Source organism: Osmia lignaria, unplaced genomic scaffold (assembly GCF_051020975.1).
Source record: "Osmia lignaria lignaria isolate PbOS001 unplaced genomic scaffold, iyOsmLign1 scaffold0006, whole genome shotgun sequence".
NCBI classification, from domain to species: domain Eukaryota; kingdom Metazoa; phylum Arthropoda; class Insecta; order Hymenoptera; family Megachilidae; genus Osmia; species Osmia lignaria.
Window position 1 is genome coordinate 10,842,732 of NW_027478163.1, and position 14,939 is coordinate 10,857,670.

Below are 14,939 nucleotides of genomic sequence, written 5' to 3' on the forward strand. Positions count from 1 at the left end.
TGGCAAAATATTAAGAGACGTTTTTTGTAGAGAATTATGTTTCCTACAATTTATGTTCTATGATATTTTTTGATCAGAAGCGTAGTTTTCGAGATACATCGAGATATTTAAAAGTTCCGAAGCCGCACCAACATAATAGAGATACAGAAACGCCGTGGCCCCTTTCTTTGAGATAACTCTGCAGTATTGCGAGCTGGAAATGCCACTTCCAGCTTAGCTGTGCAGAGGAAGAACAACAAGAAGAAGAAATATCTCGAAATATGTCCGTCAGGCCAGTTCCTTTGAGATGAATCTGCAAATATCTCGGAAACGAAGCGAGCTATGGCAAAATGTTAAGAGACGTTTTTTATAGAGAATTATGTTTCCTACAATTTATGTTCTATGATATTTTTTGATCAGAAGCGTTTCCGAGATACATCGAGATATTTAAAAGTTCCGAAGCCGCACCAACATAATAGAGATACAGAAACAGCGTGGCCCCTTTCTTTGAGATAACTCTGCACTAGTGCGAGCCGCAAATGCCACTTCCAGCTTAGCTGTGCAGAAGAAGAACAACAAGAAGAAGAAATATCTCGAAATATGTCCGTCAGGCCCCTTCCCTTGAGATATATCTGCAAATATCTCGGAAACGAAGCGAGCTATGGCAAAATGTTAAGAGACCTTTTTTGTAGAGAATTATGTTTCCTACAATTTATGTTCTATGATATTTTTTGATCAGAAGCGTAGTTTTCGAGATACATCGAGATATTTAAAAGTTCCGAAGCCGCACCAACATAATAGAGATACAGAAACACCGTGGCCCCTTTCTTTGAGATAACTCTGCACTAGTGCGAGCCGCAAATGCCACTTCCAGCTTAGCTGTGCAGAAGAAGAACAACAAGAAGAAGAAATATCTCGAAATATGTCCGTCAGGCCCCTTCCCTTGAGATAAATCTGCAAATATCTCGGAAACGAAGCGAGCTATGTCAAAATGTTAAGAGACCTTTTTTGTAGAGAATTAAGCTTCCTACTTTTTATCTTCTATGATATTTTTTGATCAGATGCGTAGTTCTCGAGATATATCAAGATATTTAAAAGTTCCGAAGCCGCACCAACATAATAGAGATACAGAAACACCGTGGCCCCTCTCTTTGAGATAACTCTGCACTATTGCGAGCTGGAAATGCCACTTCCAGTTTAGCTGTGCAGAAGAAGAACAACAAGAAGAAGAAATATCTCGAAATATGTCCGTCAGGCCCCTTCCCTGGAGATAAATCTGCAAATATCTCGGAAACGAAGCGAGCTATGGCAAAATGTTAAGAGACCTTTTTTGTAGAGAATTAAGTTTCCTACTTTTTATGTTCTATGATATTTTTTGATCAGATGCGTAGTTCTCGAGATATATCAAGATATTTAAAAGTTCCGAAGCCGCACCAACAAAATAGAGATACAGAAACACCGTTGCCCCCTTCTTTGAGATAACTCTGCACTAGTGCGAGCCGCAAATGCCACTTCCAGCTTAGCTGTGCAGAAGAAGAACAACAAGAAGAAGAAATATCTCGAAATATGGCCGTCAGGCCCCTTCCCTTGAGATATATCTGCAAATATCTCGGAAACGAAGCGAGCTATGGCAAAATGTTAAGAGACCTTTTTTGTAGAGAATTAAGTTTCCTACTTTTTATGTTCTATGATATTTTTTGATCAGATGCGTAGTTCTCGAGATATATCAAGATATTTAAAAGTTCCGAAGCCGCACCAACATGATAGAGATACAGAAACGCCGTGGCCCCTTTCTTTGAGATAACTCTGCACTATTGCTAGCTGCAAATGCCACTTCCAGCTTAGCTGTGCAGAGGAAGAACAACAAGAAGAAGAAATATCTCGAAATATGTCCGTCAGGCCAGTTCCTTTGAGATGAATCTGCAAATATCTCGGAAACGAAGCGAGCTATGGCAAAATGTTAAGAGACGTTTTTTATAGAGAATTATGTTTCCTACAATTTATGTTCTATGATATTTTTTGATCAGAAGCGTAGTTTTCGAGATATATCGAGATATTTAAAAGTTCCGAAGCCGCACCAACATAATAGGGATACAGAAACACCGTGGCCCCTTTCTTTGAGATAACTCTGCACTAGTGCGAGCCGCAAATGCCACTTCCAGCTTAGCTGTGCAGAAGAAGAACAACAAGAAGAAGAAATATCTCGAAATAAGTCCGTCAGGCCCCTTCCCTTGAGATAAATCTGCAAATATCTCGGAAACGAAGCGAGTTATGGCAAAATGTTAAGAGACCTTTTTTGTAGAGAATTAAGTTTCCTACTTTTTATGTTCTATGATATTTTTTGATCAGATGCGTAGTTCTCGAGATATATCAAGATATTTAAAAGTTCCGAAGCCGCACCAACATAATAGAGATACAGAAACACCGTGGCCCCTTTCTTTGAGATAACTCTGCACTAGTGCGAGCCGCAAATGCCACTTCCAGCTTAGCTGTGCAGAAGAAGAACAACAAGAAGAAGAAATATCTCGAAATATGTCCGTCAGGCCCCTTCCCTTGAGATATATCTGCAAATATCTCGGAAACGAAGCGAGCTATGGCAAAATGTTAAGAGACCTTTTTTGTAGAGAATTATGTTTCCTACAATTTATGTTCTATGATATTTTTTGATCAGAAGCGTAGTTTTCGAGATACATCGAGATATTTAAAAGTTCCGAAGCCGCACCAACATAATAGAGATACAGAAACACCGTGGCCCCTTTCTTTGAGATAACTCTGCACTAGTGCGAGCCGCAAATGCCACTTCCAGCTTAGCTGTGCAGAAGAAGAACAACAAGAAGAAGAAATATCTCGAAATATGTCCGTCAGGCCCCTTCCCTTGAGATAAATCTGCAAATATCTCGGAAACGAAGCGAGCTATGTCAAAATGTTAAGAGACCTTTTTTGTAGAGAATTAAGCTTCCTACTTTTTATCTTCTATGATATTTTTTGATCAGATGCGTAGTTCTCGAGATATATCAAGATATTTAAAAGTTCCGAAGCCGCACCAACATAATAGAGATACAGAAACACCGTGGCCCCTCTCTTTGAGATAACTCTGCACTATTGCGAGCTGGAAATGCCACTTCCAGTTTAGCTGTGCAGAAGAAGAACAACAAGAAGAAGAAATATCTCGAAATATGTCCGTCAGGCCCCTTCCCTGGAGATAAATCTGCAAATATCTCGGAAACGAAGCGAGCTATGGCAAAATGTTAAGAGACCTTTTTTGTAGAGAATTAAGTTTCCTACTTTTTATGTTCTATGATATTTTTTGATCAGATGCGTAGTTCTCGAGATATATCAAGATATTTAAAAGTTCCGAAGCCGCACCAACAAAATAGAGATACAGAAACACCGTTGCCCCTTTCTTTGAGATAACTCTGCACTAGTGCGAGCCGCAAATGCCACTTCCAGCTTAGCTGTGCAGAAGAAGAACAACAAGAAGAAGAAATATCTCGAAATATGGCCGTCAGGCCCCTTCCCTTGAGATATATCTGCAAATATCTCGGAAACGAAGCGAGCTATGGCAAAATGTTAAGAGACCTTTTTTGTAGAGAATTAAGTTTCCTACTTTTTATGTTCTATGATATTTTTTGATCAGATGCGTAGTTCTCGAGATATATCAAGATATTTAAAAGTTCCGAAGCCGCACCAACATGATAGAGATACAGAAACGCCGTGGCCCCTTTCTTTGAGATAACTCTGCACTATTGCTAGCTGCAAATGCCACTTCCAGCTTAGCTGTGCAGAGGAAGAACAACAAGAAGAAGAAATATCTCGAAATATGTCCGTCAGGCCAGTTCCTTTGAGATGAATCTGCAAATATCTCGGAAACGAAGCGAGCTATGGCAAAATGTTAAGAGACGTTTTTTATAGAGAATTATGTTTCCTACAATTTATGTTCTATGATATTTTTTGATCAGAAGCGTAGTTTTCGAGATATATCGAGATATTTAAAAGTTCCGAAGCCGCACCAACATAGTAGGGATACAGAAACACCGTGGCCCCTTTCTTTGAGATAACTCTGCACTAGTGCGAGCCGCAAATGCCACTTCCAGCTTAGCTGTGCAGAAGAAGAACAACAAGAAGAAGAAATATCTCGAAATAAGTCCGTCAGGCCCCTTCCCTTGAGATAAATCTGCAAATATCTCGGAAACGAAGCGAGTTATGGCAAAATGTTAAGAGACCTTTTTTGTAGAGAATTAAGTTTCCTACTTTTTATGTTCTATGATATTTTTTGATCAGATGCGTAGTTCTCGAGATATATCAAGATATTTAAAAGTTCCGAAGCCGCACCAACATAATAGAGATACAGAAACACCGTGGCCCCTTTCTTTGAGATAACTCTGCACTAGTGCGAGCCGCAAATGCCACTTCCAGCTTAGCTGTGCAGAAGAAGAACAACAAGAAGAAGAAATATCTCGAAATATGTCCGTCAGGCCCCTTCCCTTGAGATAAATCTGCAAATATCTCGGAAACGAAGCGAGCTATGGCAAAATGTTAAGAGACCTTTTTTGTAGAGAATTAAGTTTCCTACTTTTTATGTTCTATGATATTTTTTGATCAGATGCGTAGTTCTCGAGATATATCAAGATATTTAAAAGTTCCGAAGCCGCACCAACATAATAGAGATACAGAAACACCGTGGCCCCTTTCTTTGAGATAACTCTGCACTATTGCGAGCTGCAAATGCCACTTCCAGCTTAGCTGTGCAGAGGAAGAGCAACAAGAAGAAGAAATATCTCGAAATATGTCCGTCAGGCCAGTTCCTTTGAGCTGAATCTGCAAATATCTCGGAAACGAAGCGAGCTATGGCAAAATGTTAAGAGACGTTTTTTGTAGAGAATTATGTTTCCTACAATTTATGTTCTATGATATTTTTTGATCAGAAGCGTAGTTTTCGAGATACATCGAGATATTTAAAAGTTCCGAAGCCGCACCAACATAATAGAGATACAGAAACACCGTGGCCCCTTTCTTTGAGATAACTCTGCACTATTGCGAGCTGCAAATGCCACTTCCAGCTTAGCTGTGCAGAGGAAGAACAACAAGAAGAAGAAATATCTCGAAATATGTCCGTCAGGCCAGTTCCTTTGAGGTGAATCTGCAAATATCTCGGAAACGAAGCGAGCTATGGCAAAATATTAAGAGACGTTTTTTGTAGAGAATTATGTTTCCTACAATTTATGTTCTATGATATTTTTTGATCAGAAGCGTAGTTTTCGAGATATATCGAGATATTTAAAAGTTCCGAAGCCGCACCAACATAATAGGGATACAGAAACACCGTGGCCCCTTTCTTTGAGATAACTCTGCACTAGTGCGAGCCGCAAATGCCACTTCCACCTTAGCTGTGCAGAAGAAGAACAACAAGAAGAAGAAATATCTCGAAATATGTCCGTCAGGCCCCTTCCCTTGAGATAAATCTGCAAATATCTCGGAAACGAAGCGAGCTATGGCAAAATGTTAAGAGACCTTTTTTGTAGAGAATTAAGTTTCCTACTTTTTATGTTCTATGATATTTTTTGATCAGATGCGTAGTTCTCGAGATATATCAAGATATTTAAAAGTTCCGAAGCCGCACCAACATAATAGAGATACAGAAACAGCGTGGCCCCTTTCTTTGAGATAACTCTGCACTAGTGCGAGCCGCAAATGCCACTTCCAGCTTAGCTGTGCAGAAGAAGAACAACAAGAAGAAGAAATATCTCGAAATATGTCCGTCAGGCCCCTTCCCTTGAGATATATCTGCAAATATCTCGGAAACGAAGCGAGCTATGGCAAAATGTTAAGAGACCGTTTTTGTAGAGAATTAAGTTTCCTACTTTTTATGTTCTATGATATTTTTTTATCAGACGCGTAGTTCTCGAGATATATCAAGATATTTAAAAGTTCCGAAGCCGCACCAACATAATAGAGATACAGAAACACCGTGGCCCCTTTCTTTGAGATAACTCTGCACTATTGCGAGCTGCAAATGCCACTTCCAGCTTAGCTGTGCAGAAGAAGAACAACAAGAAGAAGAAATATCTCGAAATATGTCCGTCAGGCCCCTTCCCTTGAGATAAATCTGCAAATATCTCGGAAACGAAGAGAGCTATGGCAAAATGTTAAGAGACCTTTTTTGTAGAGAATTAAGTTTCCTACTTTTCATGTTCTATGATATTTTTTGATCAGATGCGTAGTTCTCGAGATATATCAATATATTTAAAAGTTCCGAAGCCGCACCAACATAATAGAGATACAGAAACACCGTGGCCCCTTTCTTTGAGATAGCTCTGCACTATTGCGAGCTGTAAATGCCACTTCCAGCATAGCTGTGCAGAAGAAGAACAACAAGAAGAAGAAATATCTCGAAATATGTCCGTCAGGCCCCTTCCCTTGAGATATATCTGCAAATATCTCGGAAACGAAGCGAGCTATGGCAAAATGTTAAGAGACATTTTTTATAGAGAATTATGTTTCCTACAATTTATGTTCTATGATATTTTTTGATCAGAAGCGTAGTTTTCGAGATACATCGAGATATTTAAAAGTTCCGAAGCCGCACCAACATAATAGAGATACAGAAACACCGTGGCCCCTTTCTTTGAGATAACTCTGCACTAGTGCGAGCCGCAAATGCCACTTCCAGCTTAGCTGTGCAGAAGAAGAACAACAAGAAGAAGAAATATCTCGAAATATGTCCGTCAGGCCCCTTCCCTTGAGATATATCTGCAAATATCTCGGAAACGAAGAGAGCTATGGCAAAATGTTAAGAGACCTTTTTTGTAGAGAATTAAGTTTCCTACTTTTTATGTTCTATGATATTTTTTGATCAGATGCGTAGTTCTCGATATATATCAAGATATTTAAAAGTTCCGAAGCCGCACCAACATAATAGAGATACAGAAACACCGTGGCCCCTTTCTTTGAGATAACTCTGCACTAGTGCGAGCCGCAAATGCCACTTCCAGCTTAGCTGTGCAGAAGAAGAACAACAAGAAGAAGAAATATCTCGAAATATGTCCGTCAGGCCCCTTCCCTTGAGATAAATCTGCAAATATCTCGGAAACGAAGCGAGCTATGGCAAAATGTTAAGAGACCTTTTTTGTAGAGAATTAAGTTTCCTACTTTTTATCTTCTATGATATTTTTTGATCAGATGCGTAGTTCTCGAGATATATCAAGATATTTAAAAGTTCCGAAGCCGCACCAACATAATAGAGATACAGAAACACCGTGGCCCCTCTCTTTGAGATAACTCTGCACTATTGCGAGCTGGAAATGCCACTTTCAGTTTAGCTGTGCAGAAGAAGGACAACAAGAAGAAGAAATATCTCGAAATATGTCCGTTAGGCCCCTTCCCTTGAGATAAATTTGCAAATATCTCGGAAACGAAGCGACCTATGGCAAAATGTTAAGAGACCTTTTTTGTAGAGAATTAAGTTTCCTACTTTTTATGTTCTATGATATTTTTTGATCAGATGCGTAGTTCTCGAGATATATCAAGATATTTAAAAGTTCCGAAGCCGCACCAACATAATAGAGATACAGAAACGCCGTGGCCCCTTTCTTTGAGATAACTCTGCACTATTGCGAGCTGCAAATGCCACTCCCAGCTTAGCTGTGCAGAGGAAGAACAACAAGAAGAAGAAATATCTCGAAATATGTCCGTCAGGCCAGTTCCTTTGAGATGAATCTGCAAATATCTCGGAAACGAAGCGAGCTATGGCAAAATGTTAAGAGACGTTTTTTATAGAGAATTATGTTTCCTACAATTTATGTTCTATGATATTTTTTGATCAGAAGCGTAGTTTTCGAGATACATCGAGATATTTAAAAGTTCCGAAGCCGCACCAACATAATAGAGATACAGAAACACCGTGGCCCCTTTCTTTGAGATAACTCTGCACTAGTGCGAGCCGCAAATGCCACTTCCAGCTTAGCTGTGCAGAAGAAGAACAACAAGAAGAAGAAATATCTCGAAATATGTCCGTCAGGCCCCTTCCCTTGAGATAAATCTGCAAATATCTTGGAAACGAAGAGAGCTATGGCAAAATGTTAAGAGACCTTTTTTGTAGAGAATTAAGTTTCCTACTTTTTATGTTCTATGACATTTTTTGATCAGATGCGTAGTTCTCGAGATATATCAAGATATTTAAAAGTTCCGAAGCCGCACCAACATAATAGAGATACAGAAACACCGTGGCCCCTTTCTTTGAGATAACTCTGCACTATTGCGAGCTGTAAATGCCACTTCCAGCTTAGCTGTGCAGAAGAAGAACAACAAGAAGAAGAAATATCTCGAGATATGTCCGTCAGGCCCCTTCCCTTGAGATATATCTGCAAATATCTCGGAAACGAAGCGAGCTATGGCAAAATGTTGAGAGACCTTTTTTGTAGAGAATTATGTTTCCTACAATTTATGTTCTATGATATTTTTTGATCAGAAGCGTAGTTTTCGAGATATATCGAGATATTTAAAAGTTCCGAAGCCGCACCAACATAATAGAGATACAGAAACACCGTGGCCCCTTTCGTTGAGATAACTCTGCACTAGTGCGAGCCGCAAATGCCACTTCCAGCTTAGCTGTGCAGAAGAAGAACAACAAGAAGAAGAAATATCTCGAAATATGTCCGTCAGGCCCCTTCCCTTGAGATAAATCTGCACATATCTCGGAAACCAAGCGAGCTATGGCAAAATGTTAAGAGACGTTTTTTGTAGAGAATTATGTTTCCTACTATTTATGTTCTATGATATTTTTTGATCCGAAGCGTAGTTTTCGAGATATATCGAGATATTTAAAAGTTCCGAAGCCGCACCAACATAATAGGGATACAGAAACACCGTGGCCCCTGTTTTTGAGATAACTCTGCACTATTGCGAACTGCAAATGCCACTTCCAGCTTAGCTGTGCAGAAGAAGAACAACAAGAAGAAGAAATATCTGGAAATATGTCCGTCAGGCCCCTTCCCTTGAGATAAATCTGCAAATATCTCGGAAACGAAGCGAGCTATGGCAAAATGTTAAGAGACCTTTTTTGTAGAGAATTAAGTTTCCTACTTTTTATGTTCTATGATATTTTTTGATCGGATGCGTAGTTCTCGAGATATATCAAGATATTTAAAAGTTCCGAAGCCGCACCAACATAATAGAGATACAGAAACACCGTGGCCCCTTTCTTTGAGATAACTCTGCACTATTGCGAGCTGCAAATGCCACTTCCAGCTTAGCTGTCCAGAAGAAGAACAACAAAAAGAAGAAATATCTCGAAATATGTCCGTCAGGCCCCTTCCCTTGAGATAAATCTGCAAATATCTCGGAAACAAAGCGAGCTACGGCAAAATGTTAAGAGACCTTTTTTGTAGGAAATTAGGATTCCTACTTTTTATGTTCTATGATATTTTTTGATCAGATGCGTAGTTCTCGAGATATATCAAGATATTTAAAAGTTCCGAAGCCGCACCAACATAATAGAGATACAGAAACACCGTGGCCCCTTTCTTTGCGATAACTCTGCACTACTGCGAGCTGCAAATGCCACTTCCAGCTTAGCTGTGCAGAAGAAGAACAACAAGAAGAAGAAATATCTCGAAATATGTCCGTCAGGCCCCTTCCCTTGAGATAAATCTGCAAATATCTCGGAAACGAAGCGAGCTATGGCAAAATGTTAAGAGACCATTTTTGTAGAGAATTAAGTTTCCTACTTTTTATGTTCTATGATATTTTTTGATCAGATGCGTAGTTCTCGAGATATATCCTGATATTTAAAAGATCCGAAGCGGCACCAACATAATAGAGATACAGAAACACCGTGGCCCCTTTCTTTGAGGTAACTCTGCACTATTGCGAGCTGCAAATGCCACTTCCAGCTTAGCTGTGCAGAAGAAGAACAACAAGAAGAAGGAATATCTCGAAATATGTCCTTCAGCCCCCTTCCCTTGAGATATATCTGCAAATATCTCGGAAACCATGCGAGCTATGGCAAAATGTTTAGAGACCTTGTTTGTAGAGAATTAAGTTTCCTACTTTTTATGTTCTACGATATTTTTTGATCAGATGCGTAGTTCTCGAGATATATCAAGATATTTAAAAGTTCCGAAGCCGCACCAACATAATAGAGATACAGAAACACCGTGGCCCCTTTCTTTGAGATAACTCTGCACTATTGCGAGCTGCAAATGCCACTTCCAGCTTAGCTGTGCAGAAGAAGAACAACAAGAAGAAGAAATATCTCGAAATATGTCCGTCAGGCCCCTTCCCTTGAGATAAATCTGCCAATATCTCGGAAACGAAGCGAGCTATGGCAAAATGTTAAGAGACCTTTTTTGTAGAGAATTATGTTTCCTACAATTTACGTTCTCTGATATTTTTTGATCAGAAGCGTAGTTTTCGAGATATATCGAGATATTTAAAAGTTCCGAAGCCGCACCAACATAATAGAGATACAGAAACACCGTGGCCCCTTTCTTTGAGATAACTCTGCACTATTGCGACCTGCAAATGCCACTTCCAGCTTAGCTGTGCAGAAGAGGAACAACAAGAAGAAGAAATATCTCGGAATATGTCCGTCAGGCCCCTTCCCTTGAGCTAAATCTGCAAATATCGCGGAAACGATGCCAGCTATGGGAAAATGTTAAGAGACCTTTTTTGTAGAGAATTAAGTTTCCTACTTTTTATGTTCTATGATATTTTTTGATCAGATGCGTAGTTCTCGAGATATATCAAGATATTTAAAAGCTCCGAAGCTGCACCAACATAATAGAGGTACAGAAACACCGTGGCCCCTTTCTTTGAGATAACTCTGCACTATTGCGAGCTGCAAATGCCACTTCCAGCTTAGCTGTGCAGAAGAAGAACAACAAGAAGAAGAAATATCTCGGAATATGTCCGTCAGGCCCCTTCCCTTGAGCTAAATCTGCAAATATCTCGGAAACGATGCCAGCTATGGGAAAATGTTAAGAGACCTTTTTTGTAGAGAATTAAGTTTCCTACTTTTTATCTTGCATGATATTTTTTGATCAGATGCGTAGTTCTCGAGATATATCAAGATATTTAAAAGTTCCGAAGCCGCACCAACATAATAGAGATACAGAAACGCCGTGGCCCCTTTCTTTGAGATAACTCTGCACTATTGCGAGCTGCAAATGCCACTTCCAGCTTAGCTGTGCAGAGGAAGAACAACAAGAAGAAGTAATATCTCGAAATATGTCCGTCAGGCCAGTTCCTTTGAGATGAATCTGCAAATATCTCGGAAACGAAGCGAGCTATGGCAAAATGTTAAGAGACGTTTTTTATAGAGAATTATGTTTCCTACAATTTATGTTCTATGATATTTTTTGATCAGAAGCGTAGTTTTCGAGATACATCGAGATATTTAAAAGTTCCGAAGCCGCACCAACATAATAGAGATACAGAAACACCGTGGCCCCTTTCTTTGAGATAACTCTGCACTAGTGCGAGCCGCAAATGCCACTTCCAGCTTAGCTGTGCAGAAGAAGAACAACAAGAAGAAGAAATATCTCGAAATATGTCCGTCAGGCCCCTTCCCTTGAGATAAATCTGCAAATATCTCGGAAACGAAGCGAGCTATGGCAAAATGTTAAGAGACCTTTTTTGTAGAGAATTATGTTTCCTACTTTTTATGTTCTATGATATTTTTTGATCAGATGCGTAGTTCTCGAGATATATCAAGATATTTAAAAGTTCCGAAGCCGCACCAACATAATAGAGATACAGAAACACCGTGGCTCCTTTCTTTGAGATAACTCTGCACTAGTGCGAGCCGCAAATGCCACTTCCAGCTTAGCTGTGCAGAAGAAGAACAACAAGAAGAAGAAATATCTCGAAATATGTCCGTCAGGCCCCTTCCCTTGAGATATATCTGCAAATATCTCGGAAACGAAGCGAGCTATGGCAAAATGTTAAGAGACCGTTTTTGTAGAGAATTAAGTTTCCTACTTTTTATGTTCTATGATATTTTTTTATCAGACGCGTAGTTCTCGAGATATATCAAGATATTTAAAAGTTCCGAAGCCGCACCAACATAATAGAGATACAGAAACACCGTGGCCCCTTTCTTTGAGATAACTCTGCACTATTGCGAGCTGCAAATGCCACTTCCAGCTTAGCTGTGCAGAAGAAGAACAACAAGAAGAAGAAATATTTCGAAATATGTCCGTCAGGCCCCTTCCCTTGAGATAAATCTGCAAATATCTCGGAAACGAAGAGAGCTATGGCAAAATGTTAAGAGACCTTTTTTGTAGAGAATTAAGTTTCCTACTTTTCATGTTCTATGATATTTTTTGATCAGATGCGTAGTTCTCGAGATATATCAATATATTTAAAAGTTCCGAAGCCGCACCAACATAATAGAGATACAGAAACACCGTGGCCCCTTTCTTTGAGATAGCTCTGCACTATTGCGAGCTGTAAATGCCACTTCCAGCATAGCTGTGCAGAAGAAGAACAACAAGAAGAAGAAATATCTCGAAATATGTCCGTCAGGCCCCTTCCCTTGAGATATATCTGCAAATATCTCGGAAACGAAGCGAGCTATGGCAAAATGTTAAGAGACGTTTTTTATAGAGAATTATGTTTCCTACAATTTATGTTCTATGATATTTTTTGATCAGAAGCGTAGTTTTCGAGATACATCGAGATATTTAAAAGTTCCGAAGCCGCACCAACATAATAGAGATACAGAAACACCGTGGCCCCTTTCTTTGAGATAACTCTGCACTAGTGCGAGCCGCAAATGCCACTTCCAGCTTAGCTGTGCAGAAGAAGAACAACAAGAAGAAGAAATATCTCGAAATATGTCCGTCAGGCCCCTTCCCTTGAGATATATCTGCAAATATCTCGGAAACGAAGAGAGCTATGGCAAAATGTTAACAGACCTTTTTTGTAGAGAATTAAGTTTCCTACTTTTTATGTTCTATGATATTTTTTGATCAGATGCGTAGTTCTCGATATATATCAAGATATTTAAAAGTTCCGAAGCCGCACCAACATAATAGAGATACAGAAACACCGTGGCCCCTTTCTTTGAGATAACTCTGCACTAGTGCGAGCCGCAAATGCCACTTCCAGCTTAGCTGTGCAGAAGAAGAACAACAAGAAGAAGAAATATCTCGAAATATGTCCGTCAGGCCCCTTCCCTTGAGATAAATCTGCAAATATCTCGGAAACGAAGCGAGCTATGGCAAAATGTTAAGAGACCTTTTTTGTAGAGAATTAAGTTTCCTACTTTTTATCTTCTATGATATTTTTTGATCAGATGCGTAGTTCTCGAGATATATCAAGATATTTAAAAGTTCCGAAGCCGCACCAACATAATAGAGATACAGAAACACCGTGGCCCCTCTCTTTGAGATAACTCTGCACTATTGCGAGCTGGAAATGCCACTTTCAGTTTAGCTGTGCAGAAGAAGGACAACAAGAAGAAGAAATATCTCGAAATATGTCCGTTAGGCCCCTTCCCTTGAGATAAATCTGCAAATATCTCGGAAACGAAGCGACCTATGGCAAAATGTTAAGAGACCTTTTTTGTAGAGAATTAAGTTTCCTACTTTTTATGTTCTATGATATTTTTTGATCAGATGCGTAGTTCTCGAGATATATCAAGATATTTAAAAGTTCCGAAGCCGCACCAACATAATAGAGATACAGAAACGCCGTGGCCCCTTTCTTTGAGATAACTCTGCACTATTGCGAGCTGCAAATGCCACTTCCAGCTTAGCTGTGCAGAGGAAGAACAACAAGAAGAAGTAATATCTCGAAATATGTCCGTCAGGCCAGTTCCTTTGAGATGAATCTGCAAATATCTCGGAAACGAAGCGAGCTATGGCAAAATGTTAAGAGACGTTTTTTATAGAGAATTATGTTTCCTACAATTTATGTTCTATGATATTTTTTGATCAGAAGCGTAGTTTTCGAGATACATCGAGATATTTAAAAGTTCCGAAGCCGCACCAACATAATAGAGATACAGAAACACCGTGGCCCCTTTCTTTGAGATAACTCTGCACTAGTGCGAGCCGCAAATGCCACTTCCAGCTTAGCTGTGCAGAAGAAGAACAACAAGAAGAAGAAATATCTCGAAATATGTCCGTCAGGCCCCTTCCCTTGAGATAAATCTGCAAATATCTCGGAAACGAAGCGAGCTATGGCAAAATGTTAAGAGACCTTTTTTGTAGAGAATTATGTTTCCTACTTTTTATGTTCTATGATATTTTTTGATCAGATGCGTAGTTCTCGAGATATATCAAGATATTTAAAAGTTCCGAAGCCGCACCAACATAATAGAGATACAGAAACACCGTGGCTCCTTTCTTTGAGATAACTCTGCACTAGTGCGAGCCGCAAATGCCACTTCCAGCTTAGCTGTGCAGAAGAAGAACAACAAGAAGAAGAAATATCTCGAAATATGTCCGTCAGGCCCCTTCCCTTGAGATATATCTGCAAATATCTCGGAAACGAAGCGAGCTATGGCAAAATGTTAAGAGACCGTTTTTGTAGAGAATTAAGTTTCCTACTTTTTATGTTCTATGATATTTTTTTATCAGACGCGTAGTTCTCGAGATATATCAAGATATTTAAAAGTTCCGAAGCCGCACCAACATAATAGAGATACAGAAACACCGTGGCCCCTTTCTTTGAGATAACTCTGCACTATTGCGAGCTGCAAATGCCACTTCCAGCTTAGCTGTGCAGAAGAAGAACAACAAGAAGAAGAAATATCTCGAAATATGTCCGTCAGGCCCCTTCCCTTGAGATAAATCTGCAAATATCTCGGAAACGAAGAGAGCTATGGCAAAATGTTAAGAGACCTTTTTTGTAGAGAATTAAGTTTCCTACTTTTCATGTTCTATGATATTTTTTGATCAGATGCGTAGTTCTCGAGATATATCAATATATTTAAAAGTTCCGAAGCCGCACCA